The sequence below is a fragment of the Molossus molossus genome, unplaced genomic scaffold (genome assembly GCF_014108415.1).
Source record: "Molossus molossus isolate mMolMol1 unplaced genomic scaffold, mMolMol1.p scaffold_m16_p_1, whole genome shotgun sequence".
Classification (NCBI taxonomy): Eukaryota; Metazoa; Chordata; class Mammalia; order Chiroptera; family Molossidae; genus Molossus; species Molossus molossus.
This window is the reverse complement of record NW_023425344.1, coordinates 127,582,074-127,599,665: the sequence shown is the minus strand read 5'-3', so window position 1 is coordinate 127,599,665 and position 17,592 is coordinate 127,582,074. Positions and strand designations below refer to the sequence as shown.

The following is a 17,592-nucleotide window of genomic DNA, read 5'->3' as shown; positions in this document are numbered from 1 at the left end:
TAAACTTAACCAAAGAAATAAAGGACCTATTTGAAGAAAACTGCAGGTCATTGAAAATAAAAATAGAGGAAGATATAAAAAGTGGAAGAACATACGTTGTTCATGGATTGAAAGAATTAACATCATTAAAATGTCCGTACTACCCAAAGCAATCTATAGATTCAATGCAATCCCTATCAAAATACCAATGACATACTTCACAGAACTAGAACAAATACTTCAAAAGTTCATATGGAACCAAAGAAGACCTCGAATAGCCACAGCAATCTTGAAAAAGAAGAACAAAGTAGGAGGGATCACATTACCAGATTTCAGGTTATACTATAAAGCCACTGTAATCAAACAGCCTGGTACTGGCACAAGAACAGGCATATAGACCAGTGTAACAGAACAGAGAACCCAGAAATGGACCCAAGGCAATATGCTCAATTAATATTTGACAAAGGTGGCAAGAGCATACAGTGGATTAAAGACAGCCTCTTTAATAAATGGTGCTGGGAAAATTGGACAGCTATATGCAAAAAAATAAAACTAGACCATCAACTTACACCCTACACAAGAATAAACTCAAAGTGGATAAAAGACTTTAATGTGACTCATGAATCCATAAAAATCCTACAAGAAATTGTAGGCAACAATATTTCAGACATCATACACAGCAGAATTTTCACTGATACATTTCCTAAGGCAACATAAACAAAGGAGAAAATGAACACATGGGACTACATCAAACTCAAAAGCTTCTGCAAAGCAAAAGATACAATCATCAAAATGGAAAGGCAACCCACTGTATGGGAGAGCATAATTGCCAATGATATATATCAGATAAGGGGTTAATTTCCAAAATATATAAACTACTCACACAACTTAACAAAAGGAAGACAAAGAACCCAATTCAAAAATGGGCAGAGGAACTAAATAGACACCTCTTCAAACAGGACATACAAATGGCTAAGAGACATATGAAGAAATGCTGTACATCGCTAATCATCAGAGAGATGCAAATTAAAACAACAGTGAGGTATCACCTCACACCTGTCAGAATGGCCGCCATCAACAAATCATCAAACAACAAGTGTTGGTGAGGTTGTGGAGAAAAGGGGACTCTAGTACACTGCTGGTGGGAATGCAGACTGGTGCAGCCACTCTGGAAAACAATATGGTGTTACCTCAAAAAATTAAAAATTGAACTTCTATTTGACCCAGTGATTCCACTTCTAGGAATATCCTAAGAAGCCTGAAACACCAATCAGAAAGAATATATGTACCCCATGTTTGTAGCATCACCATTTACAATAGCTAAGATCTAGAGACAGCCCAAATGTGCATCAGAAGACGAATGGATAAAAAAGTGGTGGTACGTATACACAATGGAGTACTATGCAGCTGTAAGAAAGAAAGATCTCTTATCCTTTGAGACAACATGGAGGGACCTGGAAAGTGTCATCCTAAGTGAAACAAGCCAAACAGAGAAAGACAAGTATCATATGATCTCACTTATTTGTGGAATATAATGAACATAACAGTCTGAGGAATGGGGTAGTCCCAGAGATGTGGAAGAGGGGTACAGACTGACAATCCCCAGAAGAGGGGGTGGTGGGGGAGAGATAAACCACAGAACTTATATGCATGTGTGCATGAACAATGGACATGGACAACAAAGCTGGGGACAGGACGGGGAGGGGAGGGAAGGGGGGAATCAGTGGGGGGAAATGGAGAAACATCTGTAACAAAAATAAATTAATTAATAAAATAAATAAATAAATAAAAGTGTGTTTACCTAAACATACAGGATCAATGGACAGGGCTTCCTTCAGGCAAAGATAAGTACAGTATTTCACTAAAAACTTATATGCCTGGGGCATGACTATCCACCATGACCTGCCCAGTTAGAAATGTATTATCAGATCATCGTGTGAGGTTAATTTTCATAGAATCTTTTTTTTTCATCTATAAGTTTAATACAGATGAATAAGGAACAGGATTGTTTTCTTCATCATCCTCTCAGTCTAAGAATAAAAAATATTAGAGGCTAAATTCACGGAATCAGTTGAGAATATTCATGAAGTCAAGCAGAGTTTGCCACCCCAAATTATGATTATTTGGAATATTAATTATTTTACACTGGTCATTTTTTAAAAACAAAAGATTCAGGAAAGAAATCTTTGACCTTCCCCCTTGCTGCCCAATAAAAAAGTTTAAAACAGAAGACCTGCTCCAGCAAGGGAGATATCATCACAGACAACTATAGTTTCATCTGAACTAGTGTGTGATAGCAAGGCTCATTTAATCAAAGTCCTCTGTGCCCCATTGTTTCAAGATGGGCCAACAAACATCTATTTACCAAACATTAGCTCTTCCATCTCCTTGTAAATTGCCTCACTTCCCATTTGAAGTCCTAGATGCCTACTCCTAAATCCAGAATGTTATCCATATCTCATTTTGCCTTATTATCTTTGGAATTTTCATGTTTATGTGAATTCCCCATGTACGCATATTAAAACTTTATTTTCTTCTGTTAATATGTCTCATGTTAATTTGATTATTATTTCAGCTCTACGAGCTTAGAAAGATAGAAGAGTATTAATTGTTCTTCCTCACACCCACAATAAGGATGTGCCCAGACCAGAGGCAGGACTCACTGTATAGGCCTGTGAGTGAGTGGGGCCTAGCCTGAGTCTCTTAGGCTCTTATGAGACAGAAAGCATTCCTTAAATGACTCACATCGATGAGAGAGAACATGGAATCACCTAGGATGAAAATCAGATTAGCTGTCAGTAAACAGAATCGGCATTATGACAGGAAAGTAGTAGCTTTGTGCTTCATTCTGGAGGGGGTAAATTAAGGGTATCTATAGGAGGAGTTCAGGGACAGAAAGAGTGAGACAGTATAAAATGTACCTTGGAGGAGCTCAGAATCCATGTGTCGGGTGTTTATCCAAGGGCAGTTTTGCAGGGATTAAACTGCTCTACTCCCAGGAAACTCAAACCCAGAAAAACCATACTTAGCAAAATAGGAAGACCCAAAATAGGAAAATACCAGCGAACAGGGAGGCTGAGGAAGACCGACTTCAAACGGCTGAGTCTACTTGTCAAAGCTCTTAGTGTCCATACCCACACACACTTATCATCATACACATCTTTGTTTAATAAGACTCTGTGTCACTGCATTTAGGAAGATGTACAAGACGTGTTCAGAACAGAGAAGGCAGGCACTGCCCACATACCTACAAGTACTTAAAGAGGTTATGCTCAGTGACAAGGAGATGATTTCAACTAAAGACTGCTTCTCAAGAAAGAGTATAACTAAGTTTATGTGAGTACACATAGAATTGTTAAGTATTGAGACACGTAAAGGTCAAAAACAATACTCATATCTACAGATGTTCAATTACATGAAGTCTCTAGAACAGTGATTTTCAACCCATGTGCTGCAAGAATTTCTTTATTTTTTAATTTTTTTCTTTATTGATTTTAGAGAGAGAGGAAGGTAGAGAAAGACAGAAATATCGATGAGAGAGAACATCAATTGGCCGCCTCCTGCAATCCCCTCCCTGGGGATTTGGCCCACAACCTGGGCATGTGCCCTGACCGGGAATCGAACCAGGGACCTCTTGGTGTATGGGTCGACACTCAACCACTAGCCACACTTCCTCATCTCAGTGAAGTTACTGTGCTATCCTATGACTTCTTCACTGTCCGATAGCCTGGGGACTGGCACCAGGCAAAGTGCTCCACCATTGTCTCGCTTGCTCAGCCTTGCCTCCCACCCTGTTCCGGGTCGGCCTGCCCGGAGCTTGTAGCTTAACTCCCATCTTGCTCTTATCGATTCACATTCCAGAGGCTCCATGCATAGCCCCCGCAGGGCCAAACCCTAAGGGACAAATTCCAGCTACAACAGGCAGATATAAAAGATTGAGTGCGGCTTCTAGGACTCCTGTCCCCCGAGTCGGTGAACCCGCCCGAGTGTACCCAATAAACCTGAACCTGTTTTTATCTAATTTGTTGGCCTCTCTGGTTCGTTTTTCCTTCGCAGCGGCTGCTAAATTTCTAACATTCACCGCCCACCATAACTGAAGAACATTTCTGGTCTGAATGTTTGATTCAATCTGCTTTATAGTTCTCTGATTTCTTAGGCAGAGGACATTGACAGTATTTAACTTTAGAAGTAAAGTTTAGAAGTTTCCTTAACATGACAGGAAACAAAGCTAGAGCATAAAGCTACACTGATCTTTGGGGAAATTTTTAGTTGCTTTCTTTTTTTTCTTTTTACATTGTATAACATGAGAAATAAGTTAGGTTTTTAGTTTCAAGTATTCAGGACCAAAATGAAACATAAGTACCATTACTCGCCTTTATTTTGATTCACTACCCTTAGTGGATAATACTTTAGGATTCAGAATTAGTAAATTATATAATTAACCACCTTGAAAAGCTCTTCCATGGTTGAAACAAGTCTCAATGTACAGACACCACACTTTTAATAGTCTATTCTCACATGCATATGTCAAAAAAAAACAATGCTGGGAACATACCACAGGACAGCTCAAGGGCAAATTATAAACAGTAACAGAGGCACTGGAATTTACAACCAGGGGCTGTCACCTTATTATTAGTCATACATGCTGCTGCCTACAGTAGGATCTACTTAAAATATTTTATTACAAATTTCAAATTATAATTAGACAATTAATCACTGGGTTTAGGGATAATAGGTAAAAAGACTATAGATGATTAAATAATGTCTAGAACATCTGTCTCAAAAATTTATTCTTTATTATTTTAAAGCAAGAAAATTATCTTGAATTATGAAGGGGAAAAAACCCAGAAAATGTTAATGACTGTAGCTTCCAAGACAAATCACTTAATTTGTTGTTATGTGATATGTTAATTTCAGTTTTTCCTACAGAAGAATAAGGCTAATGGAAGGTGTATCTGACATTTCTTCTCTCAGTACTCTGAGTTCTTCCACTTGCCATTTCTCAGTGGCAAACTGATGTACACCATTACTTTCTGAGCTCACGAAGAGGCAGCTGCTTCAGCAGAAGTTACCTTTTGCTGAATTCAACAGATTGAACCAGCTATATTCATTAGAGAAGACAGCTTTGGCCTGGAATTCAGGAGATGGGCTTCTAGACATAACTCCTCTACAATCTTGCTGTGTGACCTTGACTAAGTCACCACCTCTCTGGGGCCTGATTTTTCATATCTAATTTAAGGGGTTGCACAGGATGATCTCAAGGATCCCCAGTCGCAATACAGTCTGTAACTTAAAAGAAATACAATCACAGTCAGAAGACAGAACAACTATAAAAGAAATAGCCTGAAAGGAAACTAGTTCAAGTTTAAAGCCCAGTCCAGCAATTTGATTTAAAAAAAAGAAAAAGATCAGGGGGCAGGATTGCAGTAGCCTGTTTTTCATTTCACAGCTCCCATCTCAGAACTTGAAAAGCCAACATCTTCAGTCTTTTCTCTCTTTCTCCATTTTGGTGACTCTGACTCCAAATCAGCTCCTTGTGCCCTCAGCAAGGCGCTCTCCTAGTCCGCGCTTTTCCTTCTGGCTTTCCTTTTCTCTCACAATGACACATTCACAGCAGGAAAACTAAGGGGCTGAGAAACATGAAGAGAATTCATAGATGTGCAGCAAAAAAGCAGTGCGGCTGAAGGAGAGCTCACATCACAAAGGAATCCAAAGCAGCAGAGTTTAGCAGAAGGATGACTAGGAAGCAGAGCTGTGAGGTACTCCCCCATGACGAGTACGTCTTAGAAATTATAGGAGGAGAGTGAGTGAGGGTACTGTCAGCAGAGAGCAAGTGCAGGCATTCCAGGAATGATTGAATATATCAAGACATTTTTTAAATGCCGAAATCAAGAAGAGAATGTATTATCAACTCCCAGGAAAGACTCTAAAGTCCTGTTGCATTATTCAAATCCAGGCAAGTCAGGGAATCAGAAAGATAAACCACTGGGAATATCCACTGGGATCAGATGACCAGGCTGTGTGACTTAAGTCTTTCCTCGCTCGACTATTTTGGTGCATGGATGAAAGCCACGGTAAGGACCCTAGGGCTCCAAGGACAAGAATAACATTGCTTAAATTATTTGTGTTGATAGCAATTGGACCTTGGTTTATGGGAATAAGGTAATAAATTGCTAGTTTGGGCAAACGGGATAGGAGTGTATTTTCCCTGCTGGCTTTCAGGTTCTTCATTGCTGTAAAAGCAAACTGCTTCTTAACAATAGCCATGAATTTTGTAAGAACATTTGGGTCCTTGTGGCATTTTCAGGTGAGTGAGGGGATATATTTGGGGAAGAGAGGCATTTTACATTCTCTCTGTCTAGCTGAACATGAGGAGGCAACACATTTTTTCTGTTCTAGATAACATAAGAAGAATATTCTGACAAAGACCACAGCTCTTCAGTCCATCTGGAGATGGTGGCGGTCTGGGCAGAGGAGGGAGCTCCAGTGAGTGCCCCGTTAAGAAAAGGACACTAGCAGCTTCATTTATGGAATCGAAGAATCAGTGGTACATTCTGGAGTGCATCCAAATGTAGAAAGCAGTACCTTGTGACAGGACATGTCTGCTTTTAGAGACAGGGATCTCCCGTAGCGATATGAGACAGGTTTGCAAGATAATTCAGCTCTGAAACTGAAACACCAGAGAAAACATCTACCTAAGCCAAACAATGCAGGCAGCAACCCAGAGCCTCAGGTAACCTGCACTCCACTCCCTGGAATGGATTTTTATGCTGTTGCTATGAAACAAGCCAGTTCTTAGTTAACAACCATTCCAGATTCATTTTCCCTGCAGGTTCTGACCACGCTCCACCTGATGGAGTTCCTAAATTCTAACAACCTTTCTATAAGAATGGGGTGTCCTCCGGGATAAAGTTTGACCTCTTTCTTAAACAGCTTGGATCCTAATGAAAAGTTATGAGACTATAAAAAAATATGCAGTTTCCTCCCTAATAATCCAAACTTTTTGCCCAGTAATAACATCAAAAGAAATCAGACTGGATATTTAAAGTTATACCTGGGTTCATTAGAGCTTCAATATCATACCTACTGCTGAGTTGATGACAGGTGGAGATTCTGCAGAAATCAGTGTATCCAATTAGCACCAGGGGTCCACAAGTCAAGCACTTCCAGGCTACAAATTATTGGTGACATTTCCAAACACAAATTGGCAGCTGAAGCCAGGACAGCCTTCTCTACACCTTTGTAACATTATTAGGAAGCAAATATCCTACCCAAATTTTCTAATCTACATATTTTTAAAAAGAGGATCCTAAGAATTTTGTTGCCACACTGACTCATATGGTCAGGAGACCAGTATATGCTTACTCTAATGAACCCAAAACAGGCTTGTTAGTGATGTTTACATTTTATACTTCTAGGAATATACATATCCAGGCACCCATACTGTGTAAAATCCATTATCGTGATAAAATTACATAGCTGTTTGTTGATAAGAATCACTTCTACACTCTCCTTGCCTTGCAAAATTCCAGAAACTAGTGTTGCAATAGAGTCCACTTCTGTTTTAAGCTAGTCATTCTCAATCTGTTTCTATGAAGTAATAGTGCCCTATCAGCTGGGCCAAAATATTCCACAAGTAACATCCAATAATGTCAGACAAACAGTTCATAGGAAAAAGTTGGAATTACTGTTTGTCAAATAGGTTTTCTGGCATATATTTTTCTTAAACCTTTGGTGCTTTCTCCCCATGTGTCCATTAGAATACATTGGCAGATTAAAGATTAGATGAACAAATAGCAAATAGTAGAGGGAAACTCAGTAACAGCTGATCTTGTTAGCTTAACAGCGTGTGTCTTTTCCCACGTGTATGCGTACTCATGGCTGTGGTTTTACATCACAAACAACTTTCACAAGAGAGGGACTGTCTCTACCCACAGCTCAACGGATTGTTTTAAAATGTGTCTATTTTAATAGGAGGGAAAATCGCATACACTCTCTATACACATCAGGAATCCCTAAGGTCAAGAGGTCAGGAATAACTTTTAACTCAATGCCTCTCTGCAGTGGCATTGTTCAGCTGAGAAAAACATCCTTTCTCAATAATCTATAGCAGGGAAAACTGTCTCTAAAGAACCAGCTAGCAAATGTGTTAGGCTTTGTGGGCCACCCGGTCCCCCTCACAGCGGTGGAACTCGGCTGCTGTAGCACAACGCAGGCATAGAAAATGTGAAAAAATGAGCATGCTGTGTCTCAGTACAGTCTTATTTATGAACACTAAAATTTGAATTTAATATAATTTTCACAAGCCGTGAATTATTATTATTCTTTTCTTCAGACACTTATAAATACAAAAACATCTACATTTGACCCACAAACCACAATTTGCCAACTACATCCTAAAGTCTAGCTGCTTTAAAATGCATTCTTGACCATTGGAGAGTGGCATACCTGACTTTCTCATTTTAGCCCTTGGCTAGATTACTTTTCCTCTCAAACGACCTATGGGAAAGTATAAGAAATGGCAGATGAGCTACACAATTGGGTTTACTGTGAAATACCACCCAGAGAAGCACGCACCGTTGTCTTACAGTGGAACAATTTCCCTGGCACCCTGAGAACGGTTGTACGCCTTCAAGTGGTTTCTGGCAAAGAATCATAACACAGATACATTTTTTTTGCTTGAACTGCTAGAAAGTTCACTGGCCAATTTGCTCAGATCTAGTAAGCATATTGGATGACTCAGCATATATTTTTTAAAATATATTCCACCTTTATCACACTTTTCTAACCAATTTTCCCCTTTATAATGCATTTCTCACTTTTAAAATAGTACTGTATTGTACAGATTTTAGTAATTAGCCCAATAAGACAGAAAGCAAATAAAATAATACTAAGAAAATATATACATTATATTCATATTTCTGTACTTAAAGTTGTTGGTAATGTATTAATAAAAAATGACTTCTCAAGCGGGAAAAATGGCGGCGGAGTGAACGGAGCTACACAGACCGTCTCCCAGAACCAAACTGGAATTACAACTATAACACAGACAAATCGACGGAAAAAACCAACAGAAAAGCAGCTTGGAGGACCATACAACGCAGGACACTGACTCCATCCCAGTAGGATTGCGAAGGCGCGAGACGGGGCTGGGAGCGCACGGTCGGCAGCTCGGCAGCGGCCTTAGCTGTAAGCGGCGCCCGCGGGTTACACTCCCAGGCGGCCCCACAGCGCAGCCGGGACAGAGGCTGAAACAGCCACAGCCACTCACCTTGGGCTCCGGCAGAGGGAGGGCAGACTGGACTGGAACTGTGTCGGGACACTCGGGGTTTGGAGGGCGCTCAGAGCTTTGGCTGAGTGCAGCCACTCAGGACGGTGGCCACATTGCTCCTTCCCAGGGCTCTGAGAGAGGCAGCAGCCCCTCCCTCGGAGATCCAACCCCACCCTGTGGGCCATTGTAGTGCTAATTGAGGCTCACTAACAACCAGCATCTGCCCCACCCTCGTGAAAGCCCCTTGGCTGAGCACCAGAGGGAGTTTTTCAATCAACTGACAACCCAAAACTCATCAATTAACCTAGACTGCTAGCCTCCAGGCAAAAAGCTAGAGGATAACAGTACCTTTCCTGGGCTGGCAACTTTAACCAGGAAAGTAAGACTTGACAGTGGTGTTCAACGCGGGTCCTCCCTCGCTCATCTAAACACAGGAGAGGGAGCCACAAACAGCAGAACACCAACACCCACAGGGAGAACTTGACAGGCTCCAAAGCCCACAGTGATAGCTAAAATGGTGAAACACAGAAACAGAAGCCAAATGAAAGAGCAAGACACCTCCACCGAAGATGAGATCAATGTGGAGCAATTAGGCATGTTAACAGAGCTAGAATTCAGAGCCATGATCTTGAGGAAGCTGAACAGCATGAGTAAAGACATAGAGACACTGAAAATAAGCCAAATGGAAATTAAAAACCAACAAGAAGAGATAAAAAATGACATATCCGAAATGAAAAACACATTGGAAGGTTTAAAAAGCAGAGTAGGGGAAGCTGAGGACCGGATCAGTGAATTAGAAGACAGGGTAGAAAAAATCAACCAATCAGAAAAACAAAAGGAAAAAACTATTAAAAAACAGGAAGACAGCTTAAGAGAACTATGGGACAACTGGAATCGTAATAATATTCTCATCATAGGAGTCCCCGAAGAAGAAGAAAAGGAGCAAGGGATAGAGAATATATTCAAAAAAATAGTGAGAGAAAACTTCCCTAATTTGGTGAAGGAAGAAGGCATTCAAGTTCAAGAAGCACAGAGAGTCCCAAGTAAGAAGAACCCAAACAGGCCCACACCAAGACACATAGTAATTAAAATGCCACAAATTAAAGACAAAGAGAGAATCCTAAAAGCAGCAAGAGATAAGCAACAGGTTACCTACAAAGGGAACCCCATAAGGCTTTCAGCTGACTTCTCACAAGAAACACTACAGGCCAGAAGAGAATGGCATGAAGTAATCAAAGTCATGAAAAACAAGAATCTGAATCCAAGACTACTCTACCCAGCAAGGCTATCATTCAAAATAGAAGATCAAATAAAGAGCTTCCCAGACAAAAAAAAGCTAAGGGAATACATTAGCACCAAACCAGCACTGCAAGAAATGTTAAAAGGACTGCTGTAATTAGCAGTAGAAATGGGAAGAAAAATGGAACCACACTAAACAAAAATGGCAATAAATAAGTACATATCAATAATCACCTTAAACGTAAATGGATTGAATGCTCCCATAAAGAGACACAGAGTAGCTGATTGGATAAGAAAGCATGACTCATCTATATGTTGTTTACAAGAGACCCACCTCTCAACAAAAGACTCACATAGGTTGAAAGTGAAGGGATGGAAAAAAATTTTCCAAGCAAATGGAAAGCAAAAAAAAGCGGGGGTAGCAATTCTCATATCTGATAAAATAGATTTCAAAATGAAGACCATAACTAGAGACAAAGACGGCCACTACATAATATTGAAAGGATCTATCCAACAGGAAGATATAACCTTGATAAACATATATGCACCCAATATAGGAGCACCAAAATATATTAAAAATCTTCTGGAGGACTTCCAAGGAGAAATCGACAACAATACAATTATAGCAGGGGACTTCAACACCCCATTGACAGCACTGGATAGATCCTCTAGGCAAAAAATTAGCAAGGAAACAGAGACTCTAAATGAAGCACTAGACCAAATGGATTTAATAGATATCTACAGAGAATTACACCCCAAAACTACAGAATACACATTCTTCTCAAGTGCACATGGGACATTTTCAAAGATAGACCACATGATAGGACACAAACTAAATCTCTACAAGTTCAAGAAGATTGAAATCATATCAAGCATCTTCTCAGATCACAATGGCATGAAACTAGAAATCAATTGCACAAAGAACATGCAAAGACATTTCAACACATGGAGGCTAAATAGCATGTTATTAAACAATGAATGGGTCACCGAGGAGATCAAGGAAGAAATTAAAAACTTCCTGGAAACCAATGAAAATGAACACACAACAACACAAAATCTATGGGATGCAGCGAAAGCAGTTCTGAGAGGGAAGTTCATAGCACTACAGGCCTACCTCAAAAAACAAGAAAAATTTCTAATTGACTGTCTAACCTCACAACTTAAAGAATTAGAAAGCAAACAAAAAGAAAACCCCAGAGCAAGTAGAAGAAAGGAAATAGTAAAGATCAGAGCAGAAATAAATGACATAGAGACCAAAAAAACAATTCAAAGGATCAATGAAACAAAGAGCTGGTTTTTCGAAAAGATAAACAAGATAGATGGACCCTTAGCTAGACTCACCAAGAAACAAAGAGAGAGAACCCAAATACACAAAATCAGAAATGAAAGAGGAGAAGTAACAACCAACACCACGGAAATACAAAAGATCGTTAACAACTACTATGAACAACTATATGGCAACAAATTCGACAATCTCAGCGAAATGGACAAATTTTTAGAAACACACAGTCTCCCAAAACTATTCCCGGAAGAGATAGAAAACTTGAACAGACCAATAACAACTAAGGAAATTGAAGAGGTAATCAAGACTCTCCCAGCAAACAAAAGCCCAGGCCCAGATGGTTTCACGGGGGAGTTTTACCGAACATTCAAAAAAGAACTAACACCCATTCTCCTCAAACTATTTCAAAAAATTCAAGAAGAAGGAAGACTTCCAAACACGTTCTATGAGGCCAGCATAATTCTAATTCCAAAACCAGAAAAAGACACTACGAAGAAAGAAAACTACAGGCCAATATCCCTGATGAACATAGACGCCAAAATCCTGAACAAAATACTAGCAAATCGGATCCAGAAATACATCAAAAAAATTATTCACCATGACCAAGTGGGATTCATTCCAGGGATGCAAGGCTGGTACAATATTCGCAAATCAATAAATGTGATACACCACATAAACAAAATGAAGAATAAAAACCACATGATCATATCAATAGATGCTGAAAAAGCATTCGACAAAATCCAGCATCCATTTCTGATAAAAACGCTCAGCAATGTAGGAATAGAGGGATCATATCTCAACATAATAAAGGCCATATATGAAAGACCTACAGCCAACATCATACTCAATGGACAGAAACTAAAAACATTTCCATTAAGAACAGGAACAAGACAGGGATGTCCACTTTCGCCACTCTTATTTAACATTGTACTGGAAGTCTTAGCCACAGCAATCAGACATGAAGAAAAAATAAAAGGGATCCAAATTGGAAAGGAGGAAGTGAAACTGTCATTATTTGCAGATGACATGATATTGTACATAGAAAACCCTAAAGACTCCATCAAAAATCTATTAGACTTAATAAATGAGTTTGGCAAAGTAGCAGGATACAAAATTAACGTCAAGAAATCGACGGCATTCTTGTACATCAATGATGAACTCACAGAAAGAGAAACTGAAAAAACAATCCCATTTACCATCGCTCCAAAAAAATTACGATACCTAGGAATAAACTTAACCAAAGAAGTAAAAGACCTATTTGCAGAAAACTACAGGTCATTGAAAAAAGAAATAGAGGAAGATATAAAAAAGTGGAAGCACATACCCTGTTCATGGATTGGAAGAATTAACATAATTAAAATGTCCATACTACCCAAAGCAATCTATAGATTCAACGCAATCCCCATCAAAATACCAACGACATATTTCATAGAACTAGAACAAATACTTCAAAAGTTCATATGGAACCAAAAAAGACCCCGAATAGCCACAGCAATCTTGAAAAAGAAGAACAAAGTTGGAGGGATCACAATACCAGATATCAGGTTATACTACAAAGCGACTGTAACCAAAACAGCCTGGTACTGGCACAAGAACAGGCATATAGACCAGTGGAACAAAACTGAAAACCCAGAAATGGACCCAAGGCAATACGCTCAATTAATATTTGACAAAGGTGGCAAGAGCATACAGTGGAGCAAAGACAGCCTCTTTAATAAATGGTGTTGGGAAAATTGGACAGCTACATGCAAAAAAATAAAACTAGACCATCAACTTACACCATACACAAAAATAAATTCGAAATGGATAAAAGACTTAAATGTGACCCGTGAATCCATAAAAATTCTAGAAGAAAATGTAGGCAACAAAATTTTGGACATCATACGGAGCAGAATTTTCACTGATACATCACCTAAGGCAACAGAAATAAAGGAGAAAATGAACACATGGGACTACATCAAACTAAAAAGCTTCTGCACAGCAAAAGAAACAATCATCAAAATGGAAAGGCAACCCACTGTATGGGAGAACATCATTGCCAACGATGTATCAGATAAGGGGTTAATTTCCAGTATATACAGAGTGCTCATACAACTCCACAAAAGGAAGACAAAGAACCCAATTAAAAAATGGGCAGAGGAGCTGAATAGACACCTCTCCAAACAGGACATACAAATGGCCAAGAGACATATGAAGAAATGCTCAACATCACTAATCATCAGAGAGATGCAAATTAAAACAACTATGAGGTATCACCTCACACCTGTCAGAATGGCCGCCATCAACAAATCATCAAACAACAAGTGTTGGCGAGGGTGTGGAGAAAAGGGGACTCTAATACACTGCTGGTGGGAATGCAGACTGGTGCAGCCGCTATGGAAAACAATATGGTGCTACCTCAAAAAATTAAAAATTGAACTTCCATTTGACCCAGTGATCCCACTGCTGGGAATATACCCTAAGAAGCCTGAAACACCAATCAGGAAGAATATATGTACCCCCATGTTCATAGCAGCACTATTTACAATAGCTAAGATCTGGAAACAGCCCAAGTGTCCACCAGTAGACGAATGGATCAAAAAGCTGTGGTACATATACACAATGGAGTACTATGCAGCGGTAAGAAAGAAAGATCTCTTATCCTTTGAGACGACATGGAGGGACCTGGAAAGTATTATCCTAAGTGAAAGAAGCCAAGCAGAAAAAGACAAATACCACATGATCTCACTTATATACGGAATATAATGAACATAACAGTCTGAGGAATACAGTAGACCCAGACACATGGAAGTAGGGCACAGACTGACATCCCTCAGAAGAGGGGATGGGGGGTGGGGGGGTGGGAAGAGATAAACCACAGAACTTATATGCATGTATGCATGACCAATGGACATGGACAACTAAGCCGGGGACAGGGGGGAGGGGGGGGTGGGGTGGGGGGTGCCAATGGGGTAAAAAGGTAAAATATCTGTAACAAAAAAATAAATAAATAAATAAAAAAAAAAAAAAATAAAAATAAAAAAAAAAACAAAAAAAAAAAAATAAAAATTTATAAAAAAAAAATTAAAAAAAAAAAAAAAAAAATGACTTCTCATAATGTTCCCAGTCATAGTGTGTAATCAGGCAGACCAGTGGTTTTCTGACCTGGCATGGCTGAAAAATCCTCACCTGAAGAAAATCTTAGGCAGAAGCCCAATAATGTAACAGACATAATGTGGATGGAGTTGCTCTGAACTAAATGAGTGTCCAGGATAAGGACGTACAGAGGTCACCTGAAGGACGGTCACCGGGAGTACTTATTAGAATAATAGATTTCTGAGTTCTATTCAGAGCCTCTGGATCTTCCTCTTTGAGGCATGGAGCATGAGAATCTGCATTTTATATGAGATTTTTGAGGAATTCTTTGAAAACTAAAAGATGAGTGACATCACCCAAGGGCTCTGCTAAGGACAATTTGAAAAACATTGTTTCAGGGATGCAGTTGCACGAGAAGTTTTTTTCCTTCCTTCAAGCTGTGGAGCAAACCTTGTTCCTCTCATGCTTTGCCACACAGGTTAATTAACCAAAAAAATGGTATAGAGAAACCTATTCCCCTGCAAGTCAGGCAGGAATTTGTGCAACAGTGTTACACACAGCTGAACCAGGCCCCTGACATGCTGTACAGATTTTATGGGAAAGAGCTTTTCTTATGTCCATGGGTGATTGGATTCAACCAGAAAGCCAGCAGCTGTGGTCAATGGACAGAAAGAAATCCATAGGAAGGTGATGTCACAAAACTTGATCAATTGCTACACTAAAATTTACCATGTTGATGCTCATGCTACCCTGAATGATGGTATGGTGGTCTGGGTGATGCCCACCAGGCTTTGAGGAGATTCATGCAGACATTTGTCCTTACTGCTGAGGGCTCTGTTGTAAATAAGTACTAAGTTCTCAGAGGTATTTTCAGATACCAAAATGAGGTCTTTGGTGGCATTGTCACTGAGCCTCAGGAGGAATCTGAGAAATAAGCAGAGAAACCTGAAGAAAGACAGTAGACACCTGAGGTGGTACCTGATGATTTTGAAACTTTCTATGATCAGAATGTCAGCAGTGACTTGGAAGAACATTTAGAGGAATCTGTTGCTGAACCAGAGGAAGAACCTGTAAGTGAAATCCAAGAGGAAAAGTGTGAGCCAGCATTGGAAGAAATTGCTCCTGAGCATGCTCAAAAGAGTTATTCTCCAGCACTCACAGACAACTCTCAGACGTGCAGAAAGACGTCAGGATCTTTTTCTGGGCCTCTGTGACCAATAGGAATCTTCCACCCATGGAGTTGTTCCAGTTACTGGGATACCACCTTGTGTTGTTCAAGTATCAGCTTCACAGCCTCGCCCGGAGTCTAAGCCTGATCTCAGATTCTACCCCAGAGGCCTCAGAGAGATCAGAGAGTTTGAGAACAATGAATAAATATTCCTCCCCAGAAGGAACCTAGACAAAACCTATGGGGCTGGTGAGCAAAGTGATATTGAACCCCAAAGAACTGTGAGACACCCCGACAGTCACCAGTTCTTCATTGGCAATCTGCCTCATGAAGTGGACAAATCAGAGCTTAAAGATTTCTTTCAAAATTATGGGAATATGGAAATGCACGTTAATAGCTGCAGGAAATTACCCAGTTTTGGTTTTGTGTGTTTGATGATTCTGAGCCTGTCCTTAGCAGCAGGCCCATCATGTTCAGAGGTGAAATCCATCAGAATGTGAACAGAAGGCTCAAGTTGCCCGGGAAGGAGACCCAGGAGACAACAGCCGCAGGGACCTGGAGGCCCTCGAGGTGGGGTGGGTGGTGGACTAAGAGGCCCGCCCATGGATGCCGGGTGCAGAAACCAGGATTTGGAGTGAGAAGGGGACTTGCTCCAAGACAGTGAATTGTTCTTCTCTTATCTGCACACAGCAGTACCAACCCCTGTTCCTGCAGAAGTGTACATTTCTTCAACCACCCTTTGGTATCTTGCAGTATGACCTTGGTTTCTTATAAACTGCTGAAGTTGGTACAATTTTACTCTTTGTGTTAATAGTGGGTGTTCTGCCCCTCCCATTTCCTCTCCTCAACTTTTAGTCCTTCACTTCCAATTTTGTGGAATGATATTTTAGGAAAATAAATTTTTAAAGAAAAGAAAAAAGACTGAATTCTCTTGCTTTACTTTGCATATACAGACTAAATTTTTTTTAAACAGCCATTTCCCCAAAGAAATATATATTGTTTATTACTGACATTGGGTTTGTTTCATTCATTGGGAGATTTCTTACTTGTTTTCTATGTGTTTCAAAAGCCTTTGAGAAATACAGAATTTGATAAACAGAAACTGCCATTGGAAAAATTGACAATTTTGATTTTCACTGGTATTGTTAAAAACTGAATAAAAGATTTTAGTGAAACACACACACACACACACACACACACACACACATTGTTTCCGGAAGTAACACCAATTTGAAGAAGATGGGGCTAAGCAAAGGGAGTGATCTAGGAAATCTGGGCACATTCTTGGTGCAAAGGCAGAGGGTACATGATGAGCATGGACCCCAGGAACAGTCTGTCTGGGTTCAAATCCTGATTTTTCAGGTTACTAGCTGTATAACCTTGGACAAGTTACTTAACCTCCCTGTAAATACCTTCTTCATAATCTTTACCCCATTGTAAAATAAGTATGTTGATCGGCAAAAGTTTGTTGGGCAGATTTTTTTTGTCTACAAGGTTTTTAGAACAATTCTCACACTTTCCCTTATTTCTATCCACATTGTATCAGACACTTTTAAATGCATGTCCTAATGTCTCTTC

General features: G+C 39.8%; 1 pseudogene; it reads left to right on the top strand.

Moving 5' to 3' along the window:
- The first annotated feature begins 5,714 nt into the window (after window positions 1-5,714).
- Window positions 5,715-16,678, top strand: LOC118638556 (annotated as a pseudogene).
- The last annotated feature ends 914 nt before the right edge of the window (window positions 16,679-17,592 follow it).